The 15,197-nt window shown below is 39.6% G+C and overlaps 1 protein-coding gene across 7 annotated transcripts in view; it reads left to right on the top strand.

Annotated features, from left to right (window-relative positions):
• tanc2b (tetratricopeptide repeat, ankyrin repeat and coiled-coil containing 2b) overlaps window positions 1-15,197 on the top strand; it is a 173,121-nt gene that overhangs the window by 52,371 nt on the left and 105,553 nt on the right. The window contains exon 1 of one of the 7 annotated variants that reach the window (XM_014335380.2): window positions 4,835-12,107. The exons of the other annotated variants lie outside the window; for them this stretch is intronic. The gene's annotated coding sequence lies outside the window, so the exon portion shown is untranslated. Of the gene's footprint in view, window positions 1-4,834; window positions 12,108-15,197 lie in introns of those variants that run through there. 7 annotated transcript variants of the gene reach the window in all.

Genomic DNA, 15,197 nt, shown 5'->3' on the forward strand with positions numbered 1-15,197 from the left:
TAGATATATATAGATATAGATATATAGATATAGATATATAGATATAGATATAGATATATAGATATAGATATATAGATATAGATATAGATATATAGATATAGATATATAGATATAGATATAGATATAGATATAGATATATAGAGATATAGATATATAGATATATATAGATATATATATAGATATATATATATATGCTAAATGGATCCATTATGCTCACTTCTACCTCCATATTTGTATTTTTGGTCTGATTTTCAGTTTCTCTTGTGATATTTGGATGATAAGATCAGAAATTGGTGTAAACAACTTAAAAGCATGGCTCCATCCTGCCTTGCATCAACGGTTCAGGGTGGAGCTGGTAGATATTTTATTGCCACAGTTTGGGCCTCTTAATACCAAGTGAACATCACAGCCTACCCGAGTATGGTTGCTGATCTTGTCCATCCCTTTAGGTCCAATCTTTTGATGGCTGCTTCCAGCCATATCACAAAGCTCAAATCACCTCAAACTGGTGTCTTGAACATGACAGTGAGTTCACTGTACTCAAAAGGCCTCTCTGAGAAATGTTTCCAGCACCTTGTTGAATCTATTTAAGAAGGAATTAAGGAAGCTCTAAGGGCAAAAGGGGGTCCAACCTAATACTAGAAAGTTGTAACTGAAAACAGTGCATATCACAGAAAATAAGGAAAAGCATAATGGATCCCTTTGGACCAAGGATGGGCTTTTAACCTTGTGATAGACCAGCAACCTGTTCAGGGTGTACCCCGCCTCACCTCCTGTGACAGCTGGGATAAGCTGCAGACCTCCAGCAATCCAATTTCTTAACCACTTATTCAATTCAGGAGAAGTGGTTAAGGAATCGTATTGATGGATGGATAATAGAGCCTCTTCAAACACATAGTACAGTAGCTAATGTGACACATTTTAATTCTTTTGCTCAGGTTACATTGTGGCTCAATTATTGTGGTCCAAACCAAGGGCAAATTTAATTTTTTCCCCCCCTTTTTAGCTGTAATCTAGTTCATGTTCACACAGGCAGGCTCACCAAGAGCTTTAAGCATGAAGTCATACGGACTGACAGCTCACTGAAAGGCTGGTTTTATTGGTGTCACCTTGAATTTTCATCGTCACTAGATTCACGTGGGAAAATTAAACTTCAAAGTCTGGCAGCAAGTTATGCTACACTATTTGTCTTCTCTAAAATTCACAACTGAATGTACCTCATGACCATTTGTAAATATTACTCCCCTACTTTTCACCCTCTTTTCTCTCTTGTCCTCTCTGCTAAATTAGAACTGATTCATGTCTTTACTGACTTATTTTTATTTTTTGGCTCATCGGGCAGAATTGCAGAACTCATACCAAACCATAGTTAGCAAATAGTATCATGTAACTAAAACAAGACATTGTTTCTACATCAAAAAAGGATCCTTTCATAGGATTTTATGATAGTTTAAATTTTAAATTGTGACTTTAAAACTGTCTTTCCCTTGAGAAGGCTTGCAGCTGAGGTGCTGTGCTTTCACACAAACACAACTGAACCATAGCAGAATCTGCTTTGGAAACACCCATCATCCACCTGTGTACTCCACATTGTAATTTGATTGACAGCTGCCATACTGGCCCAATTAGACCAGATTAATCAGGTAACTACACTGGAGTTTGATTGAACCACAGAGGTCCGTGTACAGTACACTGTTTTTGGTTTGTGCATCCACAGCGCTGTCCATTTGCATTCTGCAATGAGGCACCTTCAAGATTGATGGTTCTACATCTCGCTTGACTGATTCTAACTAACCTCTGTAAATTGGAGAAGACAGTCTTGTCGGATACTCTTGCCAACCTGTTATTATTATACTTTTTTGTTTTTTGCTTTACAGAGAATAAATGAAGCAAGCTGTTATTGAAGAGAATCGAAAAAAATACTTACTTCTTGAAAATGGATACAGACTTAAAGTCACTTTTTTGTTTACAGTACGAATGGCACAAATGCTGCCATGTTTCCCTCCAGTTCCACTAACTCGACAAGTCTGAAGGCAGCAGGTGCTTGACAGGAATCAAATCAGTCCCCCTAATTACAGCATTCTAATTGATGGCTCATTTTCCACAGTGGTTGAGAAATCTAATTAGAGATCATCAGATCAGCAAACATGTTTTGAGCTCTAAGGCACAAGCAAGGAGTGACACCACAGCCCGGCCTAATGCGGTGTAAATGCAGTTATTGTCAGTCTTTAGCAGCAGATAACAACCACGCCTGCACTGAGTAAGTCTTGTGAAATGACGGACGTTCTCTCATAGCTTTGACTTTTTTAAAAAATATCCCATGTAGGTTAGTTTAAAGCATTTTAGACTATATTGTGCACACTTTTTAATATCTATAAATAAGTGCAGATGGTTGATCTGAATTAATAGAAACCTCCATGATAAAAGTAGACGTTTTCAATAATTGCACGACTTACTAAGTTGGCTTTTTATTCACCAATTTTCTACATGAATATGGTAAAAAATAGTCTAAAACCACCATGCTTTCGGGCCACGTTAAACTGTGACATTGATGGTACGGTTTTAATTGATGCTATGATTTTGTTCCCATGTGTTCCTCTGCCCATTGATTATAAACTTTAATTACCCTAATTGAGATTTCCTGGTTGAAAAGATACATACCAAATTTTTATGAGCTTCTGGTTCATTTGCGCAGCTCCTAGCTGGCATTTCTGTGAATAAACTTAAAGATCTTGACAAGATCTTGATATTATGGAATAGCCTTGGAAATAATCTAATATTGTTGATAAAAGAACAACTGCTATATCCATACTGGATAGTGAACCATTCATCACCATTTCATCCATTATTTACTACATTTTTTCTGTTTGCTGTAATTCAGATTTTATCTGCTGAGTAGTTGGTGTATTTTGAAATCTAATAAATGCACTGGAAATAAATGCATATGCAGATGTTGCATATTTACATATATATTGCTACTTACATGCAGAGCAAGCTATGGAATATCCAGTAAACATTAGTGACTGCACTGGCTGGGTAGAAATAAATCATTCCACAATGTAGAATATTATCGGGTAGATGTAAGAGGCGACAGGAAGGGCAGCGGCAGCCTAACATGAGCTGATTCTGGCTGATCTCCACAGAGCGACAGATTGGCACCTACTGCTCCGCAGAATGTCCCCTTCCTTCCTGTATTAATGAACCCAGGGAAACATGAATGGAGGGATTTCAGTGAACCACGTTCTGTTAACATGTGTGAACACGGTCCACCTGCAGAGGGATACCGTATGTAGACCTTCGTTTTCCCCATTCACAGCAGATTGTGAAATGTCACGGCTTCTGTGGTTATGTAATACGTTTTTGTCTTCAGTTCTGGTGATATTTGTGAAAATTACAATAGTTAAAGATATAGCGTGTAGCATTTTTCATGTATTGAAAGTTGTTTTTTAATGATTAAAAAACAAAAGACACTTCCCCTGATTCTTTAACAGCATAATAATGTATTTTTAAATATAAGGTTTCGTTTATTTTCAGGTCATTCCCTCATCTTTCTCTCTCCACCTTCGATGCTCTGTCCAGCATGAACCTAAAATATATATTAAAGAAAAACAGTGGACAACAAAAATACAGAGGATTTGACATTTAAGCTCACTCCTAAGTGTTGTCAGTGCTTTTCTTCTACTAGTAATATACTAATCATTAACAGAAAATCACAAACACTGGAACACAAAAGCCTTAAAAAAAATAAAAACAGCTGATCTGCCTTTAAATAGCATTTTGTTTATGACAATGTTCCCAAGGAATGAAGCTAAGCACTTTTGTAACAAGTAGTTGGTCCTCATAGCTACTGCTAATCATCTAAGTTAAAAAAACAAAAAAAAAATCTCTAAAGTCTAATTTTGAAACCGCTTGCTCATTGGCTAACGACTTGTCAATGACAAGTTGTTAGCCAATGGGTAATTATCCATTATGAAAGATAGTATGAGCAAGTTGTACAAAATACTTAATTAAACTTAGTGTGATTTGAAACGAGTGATTGAACCCATAGATTCCACAGGAAATTGGCTATTTTCCTGTGGCTAGCTGTTCCAGATAGATAGTTTGGAATCACAGCAATCGCCATCTGGTGGCCTTTATGTAGAATCCATGTTCAAGGCACTTGACTAAGGCTACGTTCACACTGCAGGCGAAAGCGCATCAAATCCGATTTTTTTTTGACCCTATGCGACCCATATCCGATCATGGTGTGACAGTGTGAACGGCACAAATCCGATATTTTCAAATCCGATCTGGGTCCCTTTCGTATGTGGTACTGAATCCGATACATATCCGATGTTTCAGAAAGCGACTGCTGTTTGAATGGTCATGTCGCATTAAATCCGTCTTTTACGTCACTGACACAAGACAGACGCCAATTATCAGCGCCAGAGAAGCGCCCGAGAAGACATTGCGAATGCTTCCTGGCCATCCGGTGAGACTGCTGGGAAGACAACGTTGGAGAAACGTGAACATTTTATTTGTACTGCATAATCTGCAGATTCTGACAGAAATCTGCAACTATCCTTTGAAGCACCGCTCCTCTAAAACAGCAATAAGGATCATTATTAGGTTATTTACATTATTATGTAAATAACAAAATAACTTAAAGCAAAAATTGGGAAACATGAAGTCCGAAGTCTTTATATTAAGGGCCATCAGTCAAACAATATAGTTTGCTCTGGGTCTAAATAGAGCGCGTTGTGTGTGACGTCTTCTTTTGCGCAACGCTTTGAGCGTTCACACTAGAGCGCGTTTGCTGTCGCATTTTATTTGTAGTGTGAACGAGCAGACAAAAAAATCGGATTTGATCAAAAAATCGGAATTGAGCATTAAGACCTGCAGTGTGAACCTAGCCCAAGGGCTAAATGGACTTTTTGCATTCAAAAATGACTGGACTGATTAATCAGCTGCAGATTTTTCTATTTATTTTGCTTTTGTTTAATTCTGCTGCTCTCTGGCTAAACTCTGCATGTCTTAATTCTCTTTAAATGTGAACATTAACATGCTGTGTAAGCACAGACTGTAGCTGGTGAAGCAGACAATGAATATGTGAATCAATACGGTGCACAGCTGTTGCGAGAAGCTTTGACCTTTGGTTACAGAGAACAAATAGTCTGATGTCTACAATCTGCTTGAGCTTCTCTGCAACATGTCATTTAAGTTTCTTCTTTCAGCAGTTGACATTCTTAGGTGCCTTCATGCAGTATTGACTGCACAGTCTGTTCTAACTGTGAGATGCCATCTAAAAGTAGATATATGCTCGTGCATAATTGGGTTTCTTTATCAGTGCTTGAGTCATCTTTCCTCAACTTTTCCTCTTCTTTCTAGAAATCTCATTATCATCTCTATCATCTGTTAGAGTACTCACTATGGAACTGGTCTGCAAAGGTTACGTGACGTGAACGTTCTTCCTTAAACAACAAAGAAAACAGGAGAAGCTGCTCCTCCAGTGGCGTCTGTGACGATACAACCAGTGTTGATCAGGTGGGCGTTTAGCCGCCCCGAAGCTGCCCACCTCATCAGGCACCTGTGGCCTCCTGACTGATGCCATGGTAACAAAGCTGCAGCAAAATGAAAGTGTGCTGAAGGTCAAAGACAATTCAGACTTGTAGATGGACTGTTGAGAGGGCGCGGGGCGGTAAGAGACGATGTGCCCGAAGTGTCATTCGTGCCGCTCTCCTGTCTTGTGGAGTGTGGGAGGCACTTATTGGCTCGTCATTATGGTTCAACAGAGCCTCTTGATGCACATAAAGCCCTCGTCACAGCCACCCATACGCCTTCGCTGAGTGACCTCCTTTGCGTCCTTTAGGCTCAAGAATGTTACACCCTGAAACCTCTTATATAGTGAGAGTCATGTCATGACATCGGTTCAATCTGATCAAATGTACGACAGATGTACACATGAAATGTTCACGGCTGAAACATGCATTCATTTTTGAGTCTATCTCTGGTTAAACCCAAAATCTAAAGCCAAAATTTCATTGTTGACCTTAGTTTTCTTCATAATGAACATTCTCATATGTTGTGTTACAGTTTAAATAGCAAAATCGCACCATGTTACGTGTGATGTGGCGTGACAGAAACAAGCATTGGTTACCTGAACGATTGGTCTTTCTTGACACTTCACTGGGGAAAACTTCAAAAAGTGGATGTTGGGTGAGCTTTCAAGGGTCATATCACTATGTGGGATAGATAGCTGCTCAAAACAAGAGCATATAAAAGGTCACCTTTTCATTTTCACACAGGACTCATCTTTTAACTGTTATTCTTTCTGTATCAAAGTAATTTTCTATTGCAGCAAATTCTACTTGGTTGTCTCCTGTGAGAGCCAGTCATCATGTCGGGCTGCGTGTGGACAGTGAACTGGCATTTACAGAGCACTTTCCAGTCTTACAGATCACTTAAAGTGCTTTAGAGTACAAGAGAGATTTATACACATACAGTCCTTTTTTTCTGTACATTTAAAGCACTTTATCCATCTCTCATCCATGGCCAGGTTTGAATCACCAACATTTCAAGCCTAAGATGCAGGACATCTGGACAGTGGGAGAAAACCCATGCAGGCACCAGGAGCACGTCCTTCATCACAGGAAGGAACTAGCCAGGCTTTGATGGCTTTAATTGGCTTTAATTACTTAACTTTTTATGTCCTCTTCCCTTGTAATGATAACTGTCACAATGGAGGTGTCATTGTTGCCACTTTTTTCATTATATTGGATTACAATGCATCAAATTTGCTTGGAAATCTGGTTATCTGCTACCTATGGAGCACAGATATTGTTAATAAAATCCATTCTGTTCCTACTGTGACACATCCAAACATCTACAGTGAGAAATCTGTTGGGGGTTTTTTGTCTTTCACCACATACTCCTTTAGAATAAGCTATAAAGACAGTTATTGCTAACTGCTGAAATAAAACAAAACACACACACAATACAGTGAAGTGGATTCTGTGCTATAACAGGCAATACTCACTGTTGCCAATGGTACTCAACTCCACATTGTTCCCTTTGTATCACCATCGTCGCAATAGTGAAGCACATCCTCTTATGGCTTTTTACTTTAGTACTCTCTGATGTGTAAAAGATGGCATGAATCATGCATCTGATTGTCAAGCCACCAGTCTGGCTTCCACACTCAGCAGGTCTGGCTTGATTGCCTTCATGAATCTATATTAAAGGCCTGATGTGTGGCTGAAACCAGTATGTTATGTGGCGGACTGTCCTCCGCAGGGTCTTGAACTCCTCACGATGACATTGTCAGTTCCGACGGCCGTTCTCTGGCTATTTTGAGTAAAATCACATGCTGTGCTGCAGTACAGTGACATTTAAATGGAGACAAGCACAAGAGACTGGCTGTGCCTCTCTCTCATGTAGCTCTTTTGTAAGGGAAGCTGTATATTTCAGATCAGTAGGGAGTGGGCAGCATAATGCGTGGGTCTAACCTCTCCTCCGTCTCTGATCACAACGTCAATATCAGTAAATGGATGCGTGCATTTCTCTTCCCTTTCCTCGGGCTTTTTTTTTCATTTTCCTGCTATCCCTGTATGGCCTTTTCCTCTTTTTTTCCCCTTTGTAGACGTACACAGTAGAAACCTGTTTAACCAAGAAAAAAACTAAATAATGATGGTATATTGTAATATTAGAGCAGGTGGCCCGTCTTTCCATTGGTGACATTATTCTGAATCTGGATCAGTGTCGTTTCTCTTACCTCATGTGTTCATGTTCATAGCTTGTTTAAGGGGACATATAAGTGGCTGTGGAGTAACTGACATTTAGCAGCTGGTATCCTTACTAAAAAAGTCAAACAAGGAGTTGTGTCAGACGCTTTATGTTCAGGGAAACCAACAGGGATGCAAATGTGGCAAGATCATTTATGCACCATATATTAGCTATGTTTGGATTAATAGCTTAATTTACTTGAGTATGTTAAAGGAGTAAGAAGAACAATTTTGAGGGAATCATGAGCATAAAAGTAAAAAATCTATATTGGGCAAATAATATGGTGCCACTGAAATGCATGTAGTTAATGTCTTTGACTGGATAATTTAGGACAGCAACTGCCATAACTGTAATAACTATTTTTTTAAATCAGTTAGTCTAACAATGCACAGTTTTCTTTTTTTTTTTAAATCATTATTTTAAATTGTCTAATCAACAGAATTGCAACCACAATTTGTATTATAACATTGAAATGTATTGTTTTTCAATTAATGTTACTGTTGTGCAAGAAACAAGGAATACAAAGGAATAAAAGGCAGCTGACACTTCTGATTCAAAAATGAATGAGGAAAATAAATAAAAGCTTGAAAGCACTCTAAAAGCACTTGTATCCCTGCCTCTGCTGGGCTATGCATGGGGAGCCCCAGTAGCATAATGGTGAGGGCATATAACAGAAATCCAAAACATCCTTAGTTCACTCATGAACTGCATTTTTTTCCCTTTTTCTCCCCTCCTGCTATCAGAAAATGAAATAATCATCAAACAAGGCTTACCACATAACATTTTATGTAGTGTATATATATTATTTTTGTTTCTCTCAGTTCCAGTGGTGGATGCTCATAATAAGGATTGGTTAAAAATGAATTAGTTAGCATAGCATATGTGCAGATAATCCTACTGAGCCAAAAGCTCAGGTGTCCGATTGCTCTAAATGCCCTGTTTCTAATAGTTTCTCCTGTTCTGTTGATGTTGATGAAGGTGGGTATTCCTAATATGGTCATCTCAGGCACACAGCTGTGCATGTTGCAGCCCCTCCCACCTGCAGTGCAAACCTTTTCTCTGTGAGGGGCAGCCAATTAGAAGAAAATTGTATGAAAGAGAAGAAGGGAAGGGGCCCAGTATAAAAGATGGCTTATGGCTTATGCACAGATGCTCTAGTAGAGGCAAAGAAAAAAATGTATAGAGACAGAGCTTAGCATAATGGAGCCTCTTTGTCTCTCTAAGCTTATCAATTTTGTTTGCTTGCTAACTCAAATTCCTGCCTATATTTCAGTTTAATTCAGTTTTATTTACACAGCACTTATTCCCAATAAATCCCCTGAAGATGCTTTATATTGAAAGAGAAAGACAATGTAATACGCTTTGCAATGGTAGGAAGGAAGAACGCCCCATTACCAGGAAGTAGTCATCTGCTGTGACCAGTTAGAGTTTTAGGCTTTATTATTTTTGCAGCAGTCAGTAAATCCCATGAAATCCATTCCTGCCTTGTATGTTTAGTCTGCATTTGTGTTAAATCTATTTTACTGACAAAAGCCATGACAGCTTATTGATTATATTTACTGGATATCTTTAAAATCTAGTAACAAGTTTCCAGAATATTCAGTGGAACAAAAAAGGGAATTTAAACATAACCTAATCAGCAGAGAAAATAGCATTTGTGTCTATATATACACTCAAATTCATGAAACAGTACAGAAAAAAGAGCAGGCTGGAGTGAATACTATTATCTAGAAGCTCCTGCTATGCCTCAATACACAAGAAAATGTTAAGAATTTTCACAAAGGCATCTCTCAGCTGTACCTCCCTGATGGGTATTGAGCGCTCTGCTGTATTGTATCTCTGTAATACTGGAGCTTTTAAGACATCACCTATATCCATACTGCGCCTGTCTACAAAGGAAGTGCATGTAGTCTAGAAAAAGAATCTTTTGTGCGACTAAAATAATAGAAATCGAAGAAGCAATTTGAGAACCGATGTATCACATATGGATTTGGGAGAAAACACATGTACTAGATAGTGGAGCATAAGCCTCCCACCTTTCAGTTTTCTCTTGTTGCTTTTGTAAGATGCCACTGAAAGGAATTTTAAAAATGGATACCCATCCTGTTTTTCCACCTTCACTAGCTGTGTAACTAAAAATGTGAGAAAAGTATTTCACATTTGTGAAAAACCTTAAATAATTGAATTATTTTGTGTAGGCATGTTTTTCTGCCACCCATGATAGAAAAGATGCTTACAAAAGATAATCAGAACTTTATTCTATTTAAATCCCATTTCCATGTGAACAAGATCAAATAATGTGATTACCAAAATGTTATATTAATATTAACACTAAAAATTGACTGACGCTGCAGCTCCTTCCCCTTCAGCTCATTTTTTTAACACCTTCAGATTTACTGTTGTCAGTTCTCACAGCTTTCATAGTATTGTTTCCAGCTGTTTTCACTCCGCAAAAATCAGTGTTAAACCCATAGACTGTATATTAAAGATGGACGCAGCTCCATGATGTCACTTACTGCTTTTTGTGCTGTGGTTTTGAAGCCTTGGGTTTCATTACTAGGGTCTTAGCCTCTTTTGAGTATTTAATTAAAAAGTGATGGTGATGGATGAAAGCATAAACCCCTGGGGTTGTCAGCTAATGCTAACAGTAGCTTGCTAGCTTTGCCTGCTAGGTGCATTAGTTAGGGGGGGGATAAACAGGCTTAAAAACCGAATTGGGTAATTTTTTAATTTACTTTTAATGTATTAATAATTTAAATACATTTTTTATTATTTAACTATTAAATTCAATATCAAATTATAATCACATTTTCTGCAGGAAATTAATTTTTTCAGTTATCTGCATTATGAGTAGACACAGAAAAGCCAGACCTGCCTTTTCATGTGCTTGACCTCTTCATGTGAGAGACGGACAGAATTGGCACAAAAATCTATCTATGATGCTAACACATAGCTGGCAGCAATTCATCCCCAGACCCTGAGAGTGGATACCTCAGTACCAGCTGAGGTTTGGGTTGGGGTTAGAGCTTACTCCAGCTGTCATATGGCAAGAAGGGGGAAAAGTCCTGGAAAAGTCACCAGCATCTCAGGGCTAATACAAATACACAAGGGTTCACACCTAAGGCCACTTTAGAATCACAAATGAATGAATTTCTCTTTTGCTAACCACTGCACCGCCATGCTATGGTTAGGATGTTCCTGTAAAGTCTTGTGTTGACTGCTTTTCATCAACTTTGATGAACATGTGGAAATCTGCAGGCATGTGAAAAGTTCAGCATCATGCTTTTAACTCATTATTGGGAAGCAAAGAAGTAATGCAACGAGTAGTGTAACAAATTACTTTCTCCGGAGAGTATTTTGTAATACATTACTTAAATGGACCGTATCTGTCACTCAAAGCAGCTACACCCCAAAAATGATGTTTTATAGTAAAATGTACCTCCTGTAGTTGTCACAAAGGGTGAAAATGGCTACAGACACCATACAGTTTAACATTGGAAGCTATGAGGGTTGTTTGGAGTTTGCCTCAAGTGGTCATTTGGGGAACTGCAGTTTTGACACTAATGTATCAGCATCAGTTTTCAGTTTTAAAGGTTGCTGCTTGGTTGCGGCTAGTGTACGCCAACTGGTTATCACCTACACAAAGACAGGCGACTTAGTAATCAATATTCTGGTGCAGTCGTGGCAGATAGAATCAGATAATTCTCAGACTTAATGGACCCACAAAAGGCAGCTTGTGTGTTCTGCCTCTTATTAGACAAAAATAATAGTTCAAGTAGGCATACAGTTAGTACCCTTTAAAGTGAATCTGATAATAATTAATGACTGAGCTGAATAGAAAAGGTTAGGTTTGAAAATGACTGGTTTTTTAAGAGTTAAGTCATTTTACCGCGGCTGAATAAGAGAGAGAAGGAGGATGGGGGAGAGTTATCGCTGCCAGAAAGCGAGAAGAGGAGGAGCAGGAGGAAGAGGAGGAGGAGGAGAGGAGAGCATGAGAGTGAGAGAGAGTTGCCTGTCTGCTTGTGTTTGTGGGTATGCGAATGTGTGAGCGTGTGCATGCGCGCCTCAGTGAGTGTATGCGTGCTGACACCTGGCGCTCGCATCACATTGTGGAGAGCTCTCTGCCTGTCTGGGCTGTTCTTTACCTCTCTCTCGCTCCCTCTTTTCCCTTTTATTCCCTCCCTCTATCTTTTGTCCTCTTCTCTTTGCCTTCTTTCTTTCCTGTATTTTTTTTCACCTCACTGTGCCTTTATTATCTCCTCTCTCTCTCTTTTTTTGTTTAAGCTCTCTCTTACTATGGTGCAGGATTTTTATTGCCTAGGCAGACGGGGGAACAACTGACAAAGGTGAGTCGGATGAATCGGAAGAGACGGATGGTTATATTGAATAAATGTGGGGATTTCTGAATTCCACTTTGAATTTGGGGAGCAGTAGAAACATGCTTTGGTAAGAGCCACTATTCATCAAGGCTGATTTGTTAATTGTTTCGCAAGGTTTTTGTTGTTTCACGGTGCAAGTCTGAGCAGCTCTTGATCTCAGGAAGCCAGTGTGTAGGTGTCTCAATGTGTACTTTGGGAGGTGAAGGGTTCAAGTGTGTGATTTAAGAGCAGCATTGAGTGTCTGTTTTTTGACTGGTGTTGGCAGCATGTGTCAAACCCACTCTGAAACTGATTTGTTTGCTCTATTGTGGCTGCTGTGCAGGGTGTCACCTTGACCCGGGCTTCCACGGCAGTTCGTGTCTTGCCGGCATCGTGCCACACCTTAGCCGCGACAGTGTGCGTGTGTGTGTGTGTGTGTGTGTGAGGGAGACTGTGTGCTGTTCATAGATACATGAATACAGAGTGAAATAGCTGGAGAGGCCAAGGTGTCTGATAGGTGGCTGTAAAAAGAGAACATACTGTGTCTTAATGGGAATTCAGTGTGGTGTTTCAGCTCATATCTGTCATCCTTTATGTCTTCAGGTTTATTAATAACAGCAGATATCTCTGCTTGGTTTTTGGTTCCCTTACAATAATGTCACTTCTCTCTGCCATTTTTCTTTCATCCTTCTCCATCCGCTCCTCTTTAGGTATGGGGGTCTTCCATATTCATATATATAAAGAGGATGAAAGAATAGTTTTTTTCTTTTAAATATTTATTAATTATAACAAGGTTTTGAGTAATTTTCAGAGATGTGGATACACAGCAAATAAACCAGAAAAAGAACTAAACCTGAGCATCAAATAAGTTGTGAGAACAATTTCAACCTCGGTTTTGATCTTACTCAGTACTCAATACCTATTTCAGTACCCTAGGGGCAGCGGTCCCCAACCTTTTTTGCACCACGGATTGGTTTAATGTCAGACGCTATTTTAACGGACTGGCCTTTAAGGTGTCGCGGGTAATTACAACAAAATTAAGCGATACAACCAAGACAAAAACTGTGGTATTTTGTAAATATAATAATAAATGCGAATTCACTGTGTAATTGTGTAACTTTATTAGCAGCGTCCTCCTGAAATGCACCAACGACAGTGAGAGTAACATCCTCCTCTCTGCCCCTTAATGCTCTCTGGTCGCTATGGTAACGTGTAAATATTTCTTTCAAAATAAGACACACAATTTCCACATGGGAAAAGACCCAGGGAAACTGAGTTAATGATAAAAAGCCTGAAAACCATTAATTTCACACCTGAGCCTCAAATCTCGCGGCCCGGTACCAAACGACTGACGGACCGGCATCGGGCCGTGGCCGAGGGGTTTGGGACCGCTGCCCTAGGGGGAAGGAAAATCACAGAATTAGGACTTTAAAAAAGATTAGAAGAATACAAACATCATTGAAATCATTGAAAAGACATTTTTTTGAGTTAGCTGATGTAGAGCAAAACATACAGTAATAACTGTAAGGTGTATATAAGGGGCAAGTAGTGCAAAAGCCCAACGATGACTTACTATTAATCTTGTCTCGGCTAGTGCTGTGCTTCTGGTAACTCTGCCATATTTTCATTGCTGACCAAATAGAATTGTTAAGGTAGGGTGTCACTGTTTCTGTCCAGTTGCTAGTCTTGGGGTTGGATTGCATCAGTGATCCGCTCTGAGCCCCTTCTTGTTTGCAGTGCTGATGGTCAGGCAGGAGACTCTTTGACTACGTTTACGCTGCAGGCGAAAGCACATCAAATCCGACTTTTTTGATCCTATGCGACTCTTATCGGATCATGGTATGACAGTGTGAACAGCACAAATCCGATATTTTCAAATCCGACCTGGGTCCCTTTCGTATGTGGTGCTGAATCCGATACATATCTGATGTTTTAGAAAGCGACTGCTGTTTGAACGGTCATGTCGCATTAAATCCGTCTTTTACGTCACTGACACAAGACAGACGCCAATTATCAGAGAAGCGCCCGAGAAGACATCGTGAACGCTTCCTGGCCATCCAGTGAAACTGTTGGGAGGACAACGTTGGAGAAACGTGAACATTTTATTTGTACTGTATAATCTGCAGATTCTGACAGAAATCTGCAACTATCCTTTGACGCACCGCTCCTCTCTAAAACAGCAATAAGGATAATTATTAGGCCATATGTAAATAACCAAATAACTTTATAACTTCAAGCAAAATTGGGAAACGTAAAGTCCAAAGTCTTTATATTAAGGGCCATCAGTCAAACAATACTGTTTGCTCTGGGTCTAAACAGGCTGCGTTGTGTGTGACGTCTTCTTTTCCGCATGCGGGTCCTTTGAGCGTTCACACTAGAGCGCGTTTGCTGTCACATTTTATTTGTAGTGTGAACAAGCAGACAAAAAAATCGGATTTGATCAAAAAATCGGAATTGAGCATTAAGACCTGCAGTGTGAACGTAGACTTTGTGACTATCTTTGCAGATGATATTGTGATCTGTAGTGAGCAGCTGGAAGAGAGCCCAGAGACGTGGAGGGATGCTCTGGAGAGAAGAGAAACGAAACTCAGTAGAAGCAAGACAGAGTGTTTGTGTGAGTGAGAGGTTGAAAGGTAGCAAGTAGCACAAGTAGTGAAGGTAGATCAGTTTAAAAACCTGGAGTCAACCATCCAAAGCAATGGAGAATGCAATAAAGAATTGAAGAACAGTGCAGTCAGGGTGGAGTGGGTGGAGACAAGTTTCAGGAGTGATTTGAGACAGAATGATAGCAGCTAGAGTGAAGGGCAAGGTTTACAAGATGGTAGTGAGACCTGCTATAGAGGGTGCACTAACAGAAAGAGAGGAAGCCAAGCTGGAGGTGGATTTTCATTGGGAGTGAGAGACGGACAACTCCGGTTGGAGATGGAATTAGAAAGGCAAGGCTTATATTTTAGATGGTGCAGAGGAGGGATGGTGGATATATTGGAAAAAGGATGTTAAATATGGGGAAAAGAGGCCACAGAGGAGGCTCATGCATGACATACAAAGGGTTAGTGTAACAGAAGGGAATGCTATGGA

This window comes from Haplochromis burtoni, unplaced genomic scaffold (genome assembly GCF_018398535.1).
Source record: "Haplochromis burtoni strain Fernald_Lab_line unplaced genomic scaffold, NCSU_Asbu1 Contig_6, whole genome shotgun sequence".
Lineage (NCBI taxonomy): Eukaryota > Metazoa > Chordata > Actinopteri > Cichliformes > Cichlidae > Haplochromis > Haplochromis burtoni.